The sequence below is a fragment of the Oncorhynchus mykiss genome, chromosome 18 (genome assembly GCF_057628025.1).
Source record: "Oncorhynchus mykiss isolate SJ-2025 chromosome 18, ASM5762802v1, whole genome shotgun sequence".
NCBI lineage: Eukaryota > Metazoa > Chordata > Actinopteri > Salmoniformes > Salmonidae > Oncorhynchus > Oncorhynchus mykiss.
This window is the reverse complement of record NC_143039.1, coordinates 19523562-19537466: the sequence shown is the minus strand read 5'-3', so window position 1 is coordinate 19537466 and position 13905 is coordinate 19523562. Positions and strand designations below refer to the sequence as shown.

At 43.5% G+C, this 13905-nt stretch overlaps 1 protein-coding gene across 6 annotated transcripts in view; it reads left to right on the top strand.

Annotated features, from left to right (window-relative positions):
• Nucleotides 1-13905, top strand: part of LOC110495636 (PTB domain-containing engulfment adapter protein 1) — a 39952-nt gene that overhangs the window by 10097 nt on the left and 15950 nt on the right. For 2 of the 6 annotated variants that reach the window (XM_090207637.1, XM_090207634.1), the window contains exon 2: nucleotides 10509-10597. The exons of 2 other annotated variants lie outside the window; for them this stretch is intronic. The gene's annotated coding sequence lies outside the window, so the exon portion shown is untranslated. Of the gene's footprint in view, nucleotides 1-10508; nucleotides 10890-13905 lie in introns of all 6 variants that reach the window. 2 more of the 6 variants (XM_090207638.1, XM_090207635.1) reach the window with 1 other exon arrangement.

Sequence of the window (13905 nt, the reverse complement as noted above, 5' to 3'; positions counted from 1 at the left end):
CTCATATACTGCTTTCACATAGGATTTACGGTATTTTGTCTGTAAAAAAAAAAATTGGGCAAGGTTTATATGAATCTCTTACAAACAGGCCCATTTTTACCACATTCTTGCCTGCATATACCTTTTATACCTCTGTGGTGGTGGTTATAGTGGTGTTTGTGGTGTGCAGATGTGGGTGGGCATCTATTTTAATAAATCCATTGAATACTGTATACACCATGAATTTGTTTAGGCAGGTCCTAAGAAACACAAGACTAATAAAATGTATTTTCATAACAATAGAATGCCATATTTTGAGTTTGTTACATCCAAATAGAATGAAATCAATAGTTATTATTTTGTTCAATAAATAGACAAGACACACCGACTGGATCACAGTCAACACACACACATATTTTGTAGTAAGAATATAATGAAATATAACAGAATAAAATACTGCTAATATTTTCCCCACAACTTTCCTCACAACAACGTGTGTAACCGTTGTCATATAAAAACGTGTGTAACCGTTGTCATATAAAAATGTGTGTAACCGTTGTCATATAAAAACGTGTGTAACCGTTGTCATGTAAAAACGTGTGTAACCGTTGTCATGTAAAAACGTGTGTAACCGTTGTCATGTAAAAACGTGTGTAACCGTTGTCATGTAAAAACGTGTGTAACCGTTGTCATGTAAAAACGTGTGTAACCGTTGTCATGTAAAAACGTGTGTAACCGTTGTCATGTAAAAACGTGTGTAACCGTTGTCATGTAAAAACGTGTGTAACCGTTGTCATGTAAAAACGTGTGTAACCGTTGTCATGTAAAAACGTGTGTAACCGTTGTCATGTAAAAACGTGTGTAACCGTTGTCATGTAAAAACGTGTGTAACCGTTGTCATGTAAAAACGTGTGTAACCGTTGTCATGTAAAAACGTGTGTAACCGTTGTCATGTAAAAACGTGTGTAACCGTTGTCATGTAAAAACGTGTGTAACCGTTGTCATGTAAAAACGTGTGTAACCGTTGTCATGTAAAAACGTGTAACCGTTGTCATGTAAAAACGTGTGTAACCGTTGTCATGTAAAAACGTGTGTAACCGTTGTCATGTAAAAACGTGTGTAACCGTTGTCATGTAAAAACGTGTGTAACCGTTGTCATGTAAAAAACGTGTGTAACCGTTGTCATGTAAAAAACGTGTGTAACCGTTGTCATGTAAAAAACGTGTGTAACCGTTATCATGTAAAAAAGGGATATTTCGAAACAGAGCCCAAGGCAAGCCCATTCTTTTTTCATCCGATTAGTAAATAATAGCAACCTATATTTGCAAAAGTATGTGAATCTCATGTTCATATTTCACAACCTCTGCAGGCTTTTGGAGTTGCCTTTACGCTATTGAGCAAAATAATAGGCTTACGCTTGATTTAGGGCTACATTATTGCATGCTAAATGTTTCTGATCAGTGATAGATGGGCATACAGAGCTATACCACCAATTTATTTGCCCAGCCAGAGAATTAACCTCATGTACAGACAGAGATTGCGTGAAACAAAATCACATCGATTAGCAGAAAACCGTGTAGGCTAATGAACACAGTTAGTCATCACTTCTTGTAGGCTATTTGCTGCTGTTTTTCACTAAATGAACATGACATCCACTGTCCCACTACTAACTTTACCATCGAATCTATATTGAGATGGGTTGATGGAAATATGGTGTGTTTTCAGTGCATGTAGATTACATGAGGTACAGTATGTCCAACAGAGAACACCGAACACTGCTCAAACAGAGCCCTTCTCCTTTGATCTCGTTGGCTGTTGTCCGTCAGTCTCAATGTATTCCAGCGCGGAATCCGCTGGGTTCTAAGGCATTGTTGGATTTGGAATGTGTGACTGTTCAGGCCAGTGGAAGCCTTGTGTATGGAATCTGCTGTGTGATTGTCGTGGTAACGGGCTTAGTTGAGCTTGGTGTTTGCAGGAGCTAGATAGCAGGGGCTGGAATAGGGCTATGGTTGGAGCCTTGGCATCCATTAGGAGCTCAATGTTAGTCCTCCTTCCCCCTCAATGGGTTTCTGTCGTGTTCCTGCTGCAGTTATACACTACAGTATAACTGAAACATGAGTCCTTGTGGCATACATACAGGCCAATCAGGGGTTCTCTCTCGCTCCTACTTTTGAATTGTTTGTCCTCTCTCTGACCAGAGTGGTGAGTTTCTGCGTGATGGATATTCGGCTGGAGCGGGAAGGAACTGCATTACCGAGATATGATAGCATAATAAAGCTGTCATCTCTGTAGTAAATGTGTTATGGAAATGCGTTGTGGCTGGAGAAGACAAAGGAAGCGACCAACGCTGTGTTATGTAGGCACAGAGATGAATGACCTGGTGAAGCTACAGTTTATCTTAGTTAGCTTTTATAAGAAAAATATAAATCTATTGTGTGGATAAATCCAGAGCTATATATATATATATATATAGCCCTAGTTTCCCTCACAGTGCTACCTTACTGTAGAATCCTCTTTATTGTTCATCTAGACAAGATCGGTATGATACGTCTGGCATATTGATTGGTCTCCTCAATGCTTATATCTGGATTGAATATTAATGAGGAAATATTAGTTTGCATAATAGACATGTAATATAATCTCCCTAAATAGTCTACATGCAATACAAGTACTTTATATTCCAGTATAACTGGCCAAACACATCAAGATAATTGACCTACATTTGGTAACAAAGGCGAGAAACATTATTTTCATTGTTTGGTGTGTCGCCCCCACCCCGACTGCTTAGAGAGGGTTTTATATTATTGTTATTAACAGTGCTTAACTGTGGAAATATAGGTCAATCTCTACAAAACCAGACACTATTTCCAATGCTCTAGACATGATCATAAATCCTGTTTTGAATAGCTTACTTGTCATTGGTCAATGTTTAAGGTGGCTTATGAATCATCATTGTAAGAGAAAGGGATAATTGAGGAAAGTTAGGGTTATTGCTAGGTTTAGGGTTGAGTTGGGGTGTGTACATGAAGCTAGGTTTAGGGTTGAGTTGGGGTATGGACATGAAGCTAGGTTTAGGGTTGAGTTGGGGTGTGGACATGAAGCTAGGTTTAGGGTTGAGCTGGGGTGTGGACATGAAGCTAGGTTTAGGGTTGAGTTGGGGTGTGGACATGAAGCTAAGTTTAGGGTTGAGCTGGGGTGTGGACATGAAGCTAGGTTTGGGGTTGAGCTGGGGTGTGGACATGAAGCTAGGTTTGGGGTTGAGCTGGGGTGTGGACATGAAGCTAGGTTTAGGGTTGAACCAGGGTGTGGACATGAAGCTAGGTTTAGGGTTGAGCTGGGCCAGGGTGTGGACATGAAGCTAGGTTTAGGGTTGAGCTGGGCCAGGGTGTGGACATGAAGCTAGGTTTAGGGTTGAGCTGGGGTGTGGACATGAAGCTAGGTTTAGGGTTGAGCTGGGGTGTGGACATGAAGCTAGGTTTAGGGTTGAGCTGGGGTGTGGACATGAAGCTAGGTTTAGGGTTGAGCTGGGGCGTGGACATGAAGCTAGGTTTAGGGTTGAGCTGGGGCGTGGACATGAAGCTAGGTTTAGGGTTGAGCTGGGGTGTGGACATGAAGCTAGGTTTAGGGTTGAACCGGGGTGTGGACATGAAGCTAGGTTTAGGGTTGAGCTGGGGCGTGGACATGAAGCTAGGTTTAGGGTTGAACCAGGGTGTGGACATGAAGCTAGGTTTAGGGTTGAGCTGGGGTGTGGACATGAAGCTAGGTTTAGGGTTGAGCTGGGGCGTGGACATGAAGCTAGGTTTAGGGTTGAGCTGGGGTGTGGACATGAAGCTAGGTTTAGGGTTGAACCGGGGTGTGGACATGAAGCTAGGTTTAGGGTTGAGCTGGGGCGTGGACATGAAGCTAGGTTTAGGGTTGAACCAGGGTGTGGACATGAAGCTAGGTTTAGGGTTGAGCTGGGGTGTGGACATGAAGCTAGGTTTAGGGTTGAGCTGGGGCTTGGACATGAAGCTAGGTTTAGGGTTGAACCAGGGTGTGGACATGAAGCTAGGTTTAGGGTTGAACCAGGGTGTGGACATGAAGCTAGGTTTGGGGTTGAGCTGGGGTGTGGACATGAAGCTAGGTTTAGGGTTGAGCTGGGCCAGGGGGTGGACATGAAGTTAGGTTTAGGGTTGAGCTGGGCCAGGGGGTGGACATGAAGCTAGGTTTGGGGTTGAGCTGGGGTGTGGACATGAAGCTAGGTTTAGGGTTGAGCTGGGCCAGGGGGTGGACATGAAGCTAGGTTTGGGGTTGAGTTGGGGTGTGTACATGAAGCTAGGTTTAGGGTTGAGTTGGGGTATGGACATGAAGCTAGGTTTAGGGTTGAGTTGGGGTGTGGACATGAAGCTAGGTTTAGGGTTGAGCTGGGGTGTGGACATGAAGCTAGGTTTAGGGTTGAGTTGGGGTGTGGACATGAAGCTAAGTTTAGGGTTGAGCTGGGGTGTGGACATGAAGCTAGGTTTGGGGTTGAGCTGGGGTGTGGACATGAAGCTAGGTTTGGGGTTGAGCTGGGGTGTGGACATGAAGCTAGGTTTAGGGTTGAACCAGGGTGTGGACATGAAGCTAGGTTTAGGGTTGAGCTGGGCCAGGGTGTGGACATGAAGCTAGGTTTAGGGTTGAGCTGGGCCAGGGTGTGGACATGAAGCTAGGTTTAGGGTTGAGCTGGGGTGTGGACATGAAGCTAGGTTTAGGGTTGAGCTGGGCCAGGGTGTGGACATGAAGCTAGGTTTAGGGTTGAGCTGGGGTGTGGACATGAAGCTAGGTTTAGGGTTGAGCTGGGGCGTGGACATGAAGCTAGGTTTAGGGTTGAGCTGGGGCGTGGACATGAAGCTAGGTTTAGGGTTGAGCTGGGGTGTGGACATGAAGCTAGGTTTAGGGTTGAACCGGGGTGTGGACATGAAGCTAGGTTTAGGGTTGAGCTGGGGCGTGGACATGAAGCTAGGTTTAGGGTTGAACCAGGGTGTGGACATGAAGCTAGGTTTAGGGTTGAGCTGGGGTGTGGACATGAAGCTAGGTTTAGGGTTGAGCTGGGGCGTGGACATGAAGCTAGGTTTAGGGTTGAGCTGGGGTGTGGACATGAAGCTAGGTTTAGGGTTGAACCGGGGTGTGGACATGAAGCTAGGTTTAGGGTTGAGCTGGGGCGTGGACATGAAGCTAGGTTTAGGGTTGAACCAGGGTGTGGACATGAAGCTAGGTTTAGGGTTGAGCTGGGGTGTGGACATGAAGCTAGGTTTAGGGTTGAGCTGGGGCTTGGACATGAAGCTAGGTTTAGGGTTGAACCAGGGTGTGGACATGAAGCTAGGTTTAGGGTTGAACCAGGGTGTGGACATGAAGCTAGGTTTAGGGTTGAGCTGGGCCAGGGGGTGGACATGAAGTTAGGTTTAGGGTTGAGCTGGGCCAGGGGGTGGACATGAAGCTAGGTTTGGGGTTGAGCTGGGGTGTGGACATGAAGCTAGGTTTAGGGTTGAGCTGGGCCAGGGGGTAAACCCATATTACTCACACACTCTGTAAAATAAACAACTATTCTCTTTTCCTGTCAGTCTGTAAATACTCTGCCTGCAGGTTCAATGTTAGGTATTTTGAAGCGGTATTTGTTCCCTTAAAGTCTCTGCTTCAACTTATCTTGACTGTCATCAGGTTGACATGGGTAATCGATCAGTTATGTCTAGAATGGCTCAGGCAAAACACTATTTGTCATACAGAAGTGTACCTAAAGTTTTTCTCTGACTTGCACCATCCAATTACATTTATTAAAAGGGAATTTTCTGTCCAGAACTATTCATCTGTCAAGAAATAGACAGTTTTGTCATTTTAAATGAGAGACTTGTGTGTTAGAAGGTGCAAAGAGAGGGTCTGTCTGAGTATGTTTCCAGGGATCCCCTGAGGGGGTTGACTGGCTATAGGGAGAGGGCCTGGCTGGGTGTGTTTCCACGAGTCCCCTAAGGGGGTTGACTGGCTATAGGGAGAGGGCCTGGCTGGGTGTGTTTCCACGAGTCCCCTAAGGGGGTTGACTGGGTACAAGGAGCGGGCCTGGCTGGGTAGGTTACATGGTACTGGCCACAGGGAGGGCTTTGGGGGATGGCACAGACTTATCTACTCCAGACAGAGGACTGCAGATCAGTCTTAACAGGGATAGGGGTTGTCTCAATTGGAAAAATTAGATCTCCAATGTCCTCTGTGCTGAGCTGTTGTTTTCAGAGATGCAGCACAGGGAAACCAATACAGGTATTCACAGGGCCTGGAGTGTTCTGGTCCATGTTGAAGTGTGAGGGAGAGTGGATGAGGCTCTGATACGACAGCTTCTACTAGAGGTCGACCGATTATGATTTTTCAATTTCACCTTTATTTAACCAGGTAGGCTAGTTGAGAACAAGTTCTCATTTACAACTGCGACTTGGCCAAGATAAAGCATAGCAGTGTGAACAGACAACAACACAGAGTTACACATGGAGTAAACAATTAACAAGTCAATAACACAGTAGAAAGAAAAAAAATAGTCTATATACATTGTGTGCAAAAGGCATGAGGAGGTAGGTGAATAATTACAATTTAGCAGATTAACACTGGAGTGATAAGTGATCAGATGGTCATGTGCAGGTAGAGATACTGGTGTGCAAAAGAGCAGAGAAGTAAAGAAATATAAACAGTATGGGGATGAGGTAGGTAAATTGGGTTGGCTATTTACCGATGGACTATGTACAGCTGCAGCGATCGGTTAGCTGCTCAGATAGCAGATGTTTGAAGTTGGTGAGGGAGATAAAAGTCTCCAACTCCAATTTGTTCCAGTCACAGGCAGCAGAGAACTGGAAGGAAAGGTGGCCAAATGAGGTGTTGGCTTTAGGGATGATCAGTGAGATACGCCTGCTGGAGCGCGTGCTCCAAATAATGAAACCTGTTCAATTTGGTTTAAATAATGCAAAAACAAAGTGTTGGAGAAGAACGTAAAAGTGCAATATGTGCTATGTAAGAAAGCTAGTTCCTTGCTCAGAACATGAGAACATATGAAAGCTGGTGGTTCCTTTTAACATGAGTCTTCAATATTCCCAGGTAATAAGTTTTAGGTTGTAGTTATTATAGGAATTATAGGACTATTTCCCTCTATACCATTTGTATTTCATTAACCTTTGACTATTGGATGTTCTTATAGTCACTTTAGTATTGCCAGTGTAACAGTATAGCTTCCGTCCCTCTCCTCGCTCCTCCCTGGGCTCGAACCAGCAACATAACGACAACAGCCACCACATCGAAGCAGCGTTACCCATGCAGAGCAAGGGAAACAACCACCCCAAGGCTCAGAGCGAGTAGCGTGCGCTAACTAGCCAGCCATTTCACTTCGGTTACACCAGCCTCATCTCGGGAGTTGATAGACTTGAAGTCGTAAACAGCGCGATGCTTGACGCACAACGAAGAGCAGCTGGCAAAACGTGCTGTTTGAATGAATGTTTACGCCCCTGCTTCTGCCTACCACCGCTCAGTCAGATACTTAGATACTTGTATGCTTGTATGCTCAGTCAGATTATATGCAACGCAGGACACGCTAGATAATATCTAGTAATATCATCAACCATGTGTGTAATTAACTAGTGATTTTTTTTATAAGATAAGTTTAATGCTAGCTAGCAACTTACCTTGGCTTACTGCATTTGCGTAACAAGCAGTCTCCTTGTGGAGTGCAACGAGAGAGAGGCAGGTCGTTATTGCGTTGGACTAGTTAACTGTAAGGTTGCAAGATTGGATCCCCCGAGCTGACAAGGTGAAAATCTGTCGTTCTGCCACTGAACGAGGCAGTTAACCCACCGTTTCTAGGCCTTCCTTGAAAATAAGAATGTTCTTAACTGACTTGCCCAGTTAAATAAATATTAAATAAAGGTGTAAAAAAAAATATACAATTGGCAAATCGTCGCCCAAAAATACTGATTTCCGATTGTTATGAAAACTTGAAATCGGCCCTAATTAATCGGCCATTCCGATTAATCGGTCGACCTCTAGCTTCTACCACCAGGCCATCAGACTGCTGAACAGATAATCCTAGCTGTCTGCCTGCACAGACCTGCACCGTAGAGACTATTTGACCTCGCACTACACATCCAACCCATACACAGACACACTTACACAGACTGCTGTTCTATTATATCATATTTATTCGACTGAGTGATTTATACTTTTAAACAACATCAACAGAGACATTGCTTAACCAGGACAACAGGTTTCTGAATCGGATTCCTCCCATGTAGAATGTGCTCCAGGACAACAGGTTTCTGGATCAGATTCCTCCCATGTAGAATGTGCTCCAGGACAACAGGTTTCTGGATCAGATTCCCTCTCGTGTAGAATGTGCTCCAGGACAACAGGTTTCTGGATCAGATTCCTCCCATGTAGAATGTGCTCCAGGACAACAGGTTTCTGGATCAGATTCCTCCCATGTAGAATGTGCTCCAGGACAACAGGTTTCTGGATCAGATTCCTCCCATGTAGAATGTGCTCCAGGACAACAGGTTTCTGGATCAGATTCCTCCCATGTAGAATGTGCTCCAGGGCAACAGGTTTCTGGATCAGATTCCTCCCATGTAGAATGTGCTCCAGGGCAACAGGTTTCTGGATCAGATTCCTCCCATGTAGAATGTGCTCCAGGGCAACAGGTTTCTGGATCAGATTCCTCCCATGTAGAATGTGCTCCAGGGCAACAGGTTTCTGGATCAGATTCCTCCCATGTAGAATGTGCTCCAGGGCAACAGGTTTCTGGATCAGATTCCTCCCATGTAGAATGTGCTCCAGGGCAACAGGTTTCTGGATCAGATTCCTCCCATGTAGAATGTGCTCCAGGACAACAGGTTTCTGGATCAGATTCCTCCCATGTAGAATGTGCTCCAGGGCAACAGGTTTCTGGATCAGATTCCTCCCATGTAGAATGTGCTCCAGGGCAACAGGTTTCTGGATCAGATTCCTCCCATGTAGAATGTGCTCCAGGGCAACAGGTTTCTGGATCAGATTCCTCCCATGTAGAATGTGCTCCAGGACAACAGGTTTCTGGATCAGATTCCCTCCCATGTAGAATGTGCTCCAGGACAACAGGTTTCTGGATCAGATTCCCTCCCATGTAGAATGTGCTCCAGGACAACAGGTTTCTGGATCAGATTCCTCCCATGTAGAATGTGCTCCAGGACAACAGGTTTCTGGATCAGATTCCCTCTCATGTAGAATGTGCTCCAGGACAATAGGTTTCTGGATCAGATTCCCTCTCATGTAGAATGTGCTCCAGGACAATAGGTTTCTGGATCAGATTCCCTCTCATGTAGAATGTGCTCCAGGACAACAGGTTTCTGGATCAGATTCCTCCCATGTAGAAGGTGCTGTAGAATACACATAAAGAAGAAACGAAGATGGAGCCAGTCATTTCTCTCTCCACAGTGCAACCCTGTTAATTTACATTGCTGCCTGATTGATCGAATGGACACACAAATCATTTCTCACTGCCTTAAAAACCATACGCTCCATTAAGAGTGTTAGAATGTATACAGCTATGAGAAATGTCTAATGTATCTTCCATCAAACACAAGCTAAAGGATGGGTATGTCAGGAGAAGGGGATAGTGAGCCTTAGCCTGTTTTCGTCTTTTAAGCTTGTCATGGCAAATAACTGTCAAGTGTCCTGTCAGAAGATGATATGAACACCAGCCCTGTTTTCACATTACTGAGACGTGTCCTAAGGGACATTGTGGACGTATCATTTATACTGTGTGGATAAGCACCGTTATATGTTTCTGAGAGTTTTGTCTTTGAAATGGGCAACGTGCCATATTATAGATCCTGTAGGGGGGCCATATGTTCCCTATAGCCGCTTTCCCTCAACCTCGTCCTCTTTCGCTTTCTCTTTTTCTCTTTCTCTCTTTTTCTTTCTTTCTTGTTCTCTCTTCCTCTCCTTTAAAGAAAAATCTTTCTCCCTCCCATCTTCAAGTTCTGTCCTATTTTTGGTTCTGTATGTTCATTGGTTGAATATCTATAAGGGGAAAAGGTTAAGCCATTTATGTTGTAGTGTGGGCTGTCAGGTTGCTGTAGTGATGCACATTATATTCTAATGGAAGGAAAATGTTCCAGGAGCCAAATCTCAGCTGGCATTTGATGTGTGTTATTTTCCCTGGGAGAGAAATTGAGAAAATACCATTACTCCATCAGTATTGGTTATATAAACAATGTCAGGGGGCTTTATACTCTCTACTCCATAGTATACTATGATACACTACTGTATATACCAATATTGCATAACCTATTATGCTTCATGTTTGAATCCGTGGAGCAATATAGATGCAAATTATTAGAGCCTAGCTTGTCCAATATAAAAATGTGTTCTTCCAATTTGAACAGTCATAATCTTCCAATATTTTATGCTATAAAGAGATGTCATATTATAATAATGTATGGTTACCATGAGAAGATCCTTTGTAATCATGATGGGGATGATAATCAATACTTCCTCTGTTTTTCTCTCAACAGGAGAGAGGGAACTGATGAGTCAGAGGGGAGGATAGATGAGTGACAGACACTACTAGTGGGTTCCAGACACACAAATCCAAATCAAGAAGGTACATTCATCTTCCTCTCGTCACAACATGTTGTTCCCTGAACATTTCATAAAGGTACAGGACCACTCCTGTTCTTCTACATGAAAATGGAAACGTATTGCATGTGTAAAGGACAGGTAACACAATACTCTACTCAGCAAACTGGATGCAGTTTATCACAGTGGCATCCGTTTTGTTACTAAAACACCTTATACCACCCACCACTGCGACCTGTATGCTCTAGTCGGCTGGCCCTTGCTACAGATTCGTCGCCAGACCCACTGGCTCAAGGTCATCTACAAGTCCATGCTAGGTAAAGCTCCGCCTTATCTCAGTTCAATGGTCATGATAACAACACGCGCTCCAGCAGGTATATCTCACTGATCATCCCTAAAGCCAACACCTCCTTTGGCCGCCTTTCCTTCCAGTTCTCTGCTGCCTGTGACTGGAACGAATTGCAAAAATCGTTGGAGACTTTTAGCTCCCTCACCAACTTTAGACATCTGCTATCTGAGCAGCTAACCGATCACTGCAGCTGTACATAGTCTATCGGTAAATAGCCCACCCAATTTACCTACCTCATCCCCATACTGTTTTTATTTATTTACTTTTCTGCTCTTTTGCACACCAGTATCTCTACCTGCACATGACCATCTGATCATTTATCACTCCAGTGTTCATCTGCTAAATTGTAATTATTCACCTACCTCCTCATGCCTTTTGCACACAATGTATATACTCTCTTTTTTTATTTTTTCCCCTACTGTGTTATTGACTTGTATATTGTTTCCGCCATGTGTAACTCTGTGTTGTCTGTTCACACTGCTATGCTTTATCTTGGCCAGGTCGCAGTTGTAAATGAGAACTTGTTCTCAACTAGCCTACCTGGTTAAATAGAGGTGAAATAAAATAAAAAATAAAATATTGTTCCAAATGGAGCTCTGTTGAGTGTGTCAGTTAGTGAGCATTCTTTAGTCCTGTCATGTTCCCTGATTGGTCACATGCAGTATGTGCTACAGATGTGGGATCATAATTTGATCACCCTTTTCAAGGAGAACTTTGCTCCAATGCATAACATTTAAAACTAAGTGTATTTGAGGTTTTAAAAGGCTTCTGAAGTTTGTAATTTCCACTTAAACATTTTAGACTTTCAATTTATCAACCCCTACAAAAATGTCCATGAATTATAATCCACATAATAATTCACATTTCCTCTTGTTGAAGGATTTTTTTGTTCCTGCTTTAGCAAACAGTCTCAAATTTAAGATCCGACATTCAGGTCTTTATTTATTTGCAATCCGGTACAGTATGTGCGTCATTAATACCAAGGCCAAGGAGCTGAGTATGTCTTAGAGTAATGGTATAGCTGGGATATGTTCTCCCTTGGTTAGAAAAATAAGTCTTAACAGTGCCATCTTCGGCTTTGACAAATGTTTCTCAGAGAGTACTGAACTTGTAAAGTTCTCTTTATTTTTTTCTTTCTCTCCTTCTCTTTCTTTCTTTCTCTCTTTTTCTTATCCACTGGAAGTAAAAAGCAGGACCATAGTTTTAAACTTAGTTTAGTCTGTCCTTGCCCTCGAGGGCTTGTATTTTCTCAGCCTCTGAGAGAACCACTTCCCCTAGGAAATCAATGCTTGACAGTAAAATATGGTCACATTATGAATGTCTCGGTCTGGTATTCCGTGGGTAAAAGTCCTTATCATGCAAAAACAGCCATGAAGATTAGAGTGAAATTATTAAAAAGGGTTTAAGCCTTAAACGGTTCACCGGGAATCACTCAGTGAGATTTATAGACCTGCCTCATTATACTAGAGTGCTTTGTCTTGTCGTCTCTCACACACACACACACACACACTTCTCTACAAAGCAACGAAACGACTAGCTCAAGAACTTTGAGAGCGGCAGACATCAGTCATGGCCTCAAATCAACTTCACATTGCTCAACTTCACATAGCATAAAGGCACACGCCACCCCAAAACAACAGAACTACACTTCCCCCTCCAACCCATGACAACCATTGCCACATAACCTATCAGAAAGGAGAAGAGAAAAGAAAACGGGCCATAGTGTTTGAAACACCCTCCTCGCCGCCTCGCACCCGGCACTTGAAGCTGCCAATCGGATTTGTAATTTCCGCATGACTAAAGTAAGGTTGTGTCCCATAGGGCTCTGGTCAATAGCAGTGCACTATATAAGGAATAGGATGCCGTTTGAGACGCAGTCCAAGTAATTAGTATGAATGCTATTCTAATCTGGCTAATAAATGAGCACAGTAAAATAGGTTAGTTAAAAGGGGCAGTCTGCAGTTTGAAGCCCTCTCCCTCAGCCTTTTTAGCGAAACAGTGGTTGAATAATGGCTTTGTTATTGTTCCAATTGCAGATTGCCCCTTTAAGGGGGTTCTGAGTACCTCCTCTCTGGGAGTAGCTATGAATCTAATAGCCTTCATTAGTCGGAATGGGTCCCTGATGGACACACACTGTTGTTGTCTTCCTAGGTCCCACATTCGTTTCCAGGAAGTGTCTGGATCATCATTTGAGTAGACAGTAGAGGCTAAATCCTAACTTCCGTCTAAGCTGAATTTTCACTTAGTCAGGCATCGATGTCAATGGGAGACTAAATATACATTTGACCCCAGTGGAATTTAGGATACTTGCATATGTGAGAACATCTTCTTGATGACTAACAATTGGGTGAAAAGTATTTGAGAAAACCAACCGATGTCTTTGAATTCTCTTCAATTATGTCAATTGATTCCGTCAATGGGTTTTCTAACTATGCATGTTATAGCACGTTTTATACTTCCTGGGTTTGTAGGATTGTCTTTCGACATTTCTTACAGTCATCGGTGCCGTGTACGGCCAATTCTTTTTAACTGTAATGGTTGCTATGTGACAGCCATAAGCAGTGACGGCCTCAATCACCCTGGCCCTGTTTTATTCTGAGTGAGGACAGACTAAACTCAGCTCCCACCAAAACACGTTCCCCCAAATGTAAATGACCTGTTCAGCATGGAGATTTGATCCATGGATCCCTATAATGGAAGATGATTTAATAAGAGGTTAATAAGGTTCCTGGAGGGAGGAAGACGATTTAATAAGAGCTTAATAAGGTTCCTGAAGGAAGGAAGACCATTTAATAAGAGGTTAATAAGGTTCCTGGAGGAAGGAAGACGATTTAATAAGAGGTTAATAAGGTTCCTGAAGGAAGGAAGACGATTTAATAAGAGGTTAATAAGGTTCCTGAAGGAAGGAAGACCATTTAATAAGAGGTTAATAAGGTTCCTGGAGGGAGGAAGACCATTTAATAAGGTTCCTGAAGGAAGGAAGA